The sequence below is a fragment of the Chrysochloris asiatica genome, unplaced genomic scaffold (assembly GCF_000296735.1).
Source record: "Chrysochloris asiatica unplaced genomic scaffold, ChrAsi1.0 scaffold00039, whole genome shotgun sequence".
NCBI lineage: Eukaryota > Metazoa > Chordata > Mammalia > Afrosoricida > Chrysochloridae > Chrysochloris > Chrysochloris asiatica.
The window spans coordinates 4069992-4073502 of NW_006408557.1; the positions used below are offsets into that span (position 1 = coordinate 4069992).

Consider the following 3511-nt stretch of genomic DNA (forward strand, 5'->3'; position numbering starts at 1 on the left):
AGCATGCAAGTGCTTAATTGTGTGTATTTACTAATCTGGAGTGCACAATTTCACATGGGTTTCAATGTGATAAACAGGTGAAATTGGGTACTACTGACTAGTAAATTAGCACAATTAAGCCAGTGTATACCTTGCTTATTGGGTATTCCATCCCTGCTCCAAAGTCACACATCAGCTCACAAAAACCACATCTTTTCACACTGTCAGACAGCCTCGTTAACCTCACACCTCCACATTCTCATTTTCTGGACTACTACCATCCCTGAAATGAATCTAGGAGGGGGCCCTTTTACAAGTGTGACAGCAAATATCCAATTCAATTTGCTTTCACCTAAGATTTCCCAGGAGTCATCAGGAATGAGATAATCAATGATGATGATAGGGCTTACTGGACCAAAGTGTTAAAAGGAGGGAGAATGTCTGCTTCAGTGCTCAACTAAGTCAGATGCTAATTCAGGCCAGTCTATAACATTTCTCAGCGGCTCAAAACCATATGTGCTGCAGTAATCATGCTGGGTAGGTGAAGGCCTTCAGTCCTCCTGACCTGAGAAAACAGAATTCATTTTTGCTGAACAACAAAAATGTAAGAGTATCTGGAGCAAAAGAGAGAGTAGACAGTTCAAATCAATGATGCTGAAGAGATTTAATTTAGGCCTACTAAACTTTCCTTGTGTCAACTACAAGACTAGCCAATGCCTTTGCTTCTGAGCCAATCAAACAAAAGTATTAAATCAATTTGTGCTGCCATCTTAACCCAGAGTGGCTGTCTCACTACTTGACTGATTGTTCTGAAAGACCCCATTATTCCTGGAAAAGAAAGTGGAGGTTGTCTGGAGTGGAGGACTTCTAATTGGGTTTGAATTGCTGATCTTGCACTTAGGAGTCCACGGCTTATGTCCTGAGCCACAGGAGTTATAAAATTATAAATATTTGCTCTTTTCAGCTTCTAAATGTAAAGGTAAATTGTCACACAACAGTAGAAAACTAATACTTCATCACATCCCCTTTTGGGCCCACAGTCTTTGTACAATGAGCACAGCCCAGGGGCACCTCCACCTCAGACAACCAATACAAGGAAAGCAAAAGCAAAAACAGTGTACAGAGTGGGGAGGAGGGCTGTAGGGACTCTGGAGGTTTCCTTGAAACTTCCCCCAGCTTTCTTTTCCAGGAATAATGTGAATCAGTCTTCACAATTCTGAGACCAGAAGAACTAGATGGTGCTCAGCTACCACTAACAACTACTCTGAAAGGGATAGTATAAGGTCCTAGGTAGAGTGGCAGAAAATGTAGCCCAAAACTCAAAATCATAGTTAAAAGAAAAGAAGAAGAAGGCCAGGCTTACAAGTTAGAAAGAAATAAGAGACTGTAGGAACCTAAGACGATTACTTTCAACCACCCTGCAGGTTTGGAAAGGAGCTCATCCTCATGGCCCAATGTTCAGTCAAGCAGGAGATGTGTATAAAGTGGGGCCAACAGCACTAATAAGATCTGATCATCATGGAATGGGCAATCACTCAAAATAAAAAGGGCATCATTTACCTGAGGACAAAGGTGTAAGGGGGTGGGAAGGTGGGTGGAATAAAAATAGGAACCACAGAGAGGAAGGATAACTTGTTGCATGGAGGGAATTGCATGAGATGAAACAAAGTGTAAATTTGTTTGAATGTAAAACTGATGATCTTGCCTGTAAAACTTCACCCAATTCACAATAAAAAGTTAAAAGAGAAAAAGAAAATGACCCACATTTGTAGCTTTCTCAGCCTACTTGCCTGTCTAATTCTAGAGACTTTATTATAAGCACTTCCTGTTTCTTTTAGTTCAAGCTACTGCAACTCCTTAAAATATACTTTAGCAGTTTCCATGCTCCCTGAGCCTTCATGCACATGCTCTGTCTCCTTCTTGCTCTGTTCCAGGTTTGCAAGAGGCTGCACAAGCACAACCCACGCTGGCTTCTCTGATGTGACAACCCGCAGATGATCATGAACCAGGCTATGGCCCACATTTATTTTGTTTACCTAATCATTACACGGAGGATATGAAAAAGGTGTTTATTCCTCATGGATTAATTATGGATAGTACTGAACAGTTTGCGCCAGAGATGATGAAGGAGATGGGAAGCCATCACATTGTAACCCTTGTGTGGTCAAATTCTTTGCTGACCTGCTTGATTACGTCAAGGCACTGAATGGAAATAATGATAAGTCCATTCCTATGGCTAGATTTTATCAGACTGAAATGCTGCTGTAATGACCAGTCTACAGGGGACATCATAGTAATTGGTGGAGATGACCTCTCAACTTTGACTGGAAAGAATATCTTGATTGTTGAAGATATAATTGGCATTTGCAAAACAATGCATAGCCTGCTTTATTGGTGAAGTAGTACAATCCAAAGACAGTCACCTTTGCAAGCTTGCTGGTAAAAAGGGCCTTCTCATAGTGTTGGCTATAGACAAGACTGTGTTGGCTTTGAAATTCTGGACAAGGTCTTGTAGGATATGCCCTTGACTATAATGAATACTTCAGTGACTTGAATCACGTTTGTGCCATTAGTGAAACTGGAAAAGTAAAACACAAAGCCAAGTTGAGTGCCGGAGTCTGGACACATCTGGAATCTCATTGACATCACCAGTAAAATCATCAACTGTTGTAGTTTTGTGACCGTCTGTTTTAGCAGCACTTCTTATATGCACTTTCTATGAATTTTATCTATTCGAAATGTCCATTGCAGTCTGGAACTCTCTTTATTCCACACCAGGAGCCTAGAGACTAGTGGTTGTGGTTTGACTTTGGAATGAAAAGTCTCTGAAACCAAGCCACTAATTAAAGAAAATAATGAAGTAGTATCTGTAAGAAACAATTAAAGAGAAGATATATTCATTTTTTTAGTTAGATTTTGACTTTTTATATATTCATATAAGACTTTTTATGTATTCATACAGGGAGTCCTGGTGTGGCACCGTGGATTCATGTGTCAGACTGCAAAGTCATTTGAATTGCAAGGTCTGTGGTTCAAGCTCACCAGCTGCTCATCGGAAACCCTATACAGGGTTACTATGGGCCGGAACCGACCGACTTCACAACAAGACCAGGAATGATTGATTCATTGTGTGTTAGTGAGAAGCAGTCTGTTTTCCTATCAGTAACAGCACTGAAGAAATTTTATTGTGTCATGGGTCTGGTGTCCTGCAATGGTGCCTGTAGTGTTTCAGTAGTATTAACTGAATTGATCCATTTGTTCAGATGATTTCTGGTGAACTTTTGTCAGCTGCTGCTATTAAATAGAAATAAATTTTTAAACATGCTTTGGTCTTTCTATGCAATATACTCAAAATTAAACAAAAGGCACACCCACAATTATATTTGAAATAGTGTTCTCTACTTGGATGGAGTTTCAGGGTGTTTTAGGGCAAGACACTGAAGATCTTTATAAATCCTTTTGTCTAGTTGAGAAGGTCTATTAGACAGTACCTTAATTTTTCAGAGAATGATACCCACTTTTTTTTATTTAA

General features: G+C 39.9%; 1 pseudogene; it reads left to right on the forward strand.

Annotated features, from left to right (window-relative positions):
- The first annotated feature begins 509 nt into the window (after nt 1-509).
- LOC102829027 lies at nt 510-2622 on the forward strand (annotated as a pseudogene).
- The last annotated feature ends 889 nt before the right edge of the window (nt 2623-3511 follow it).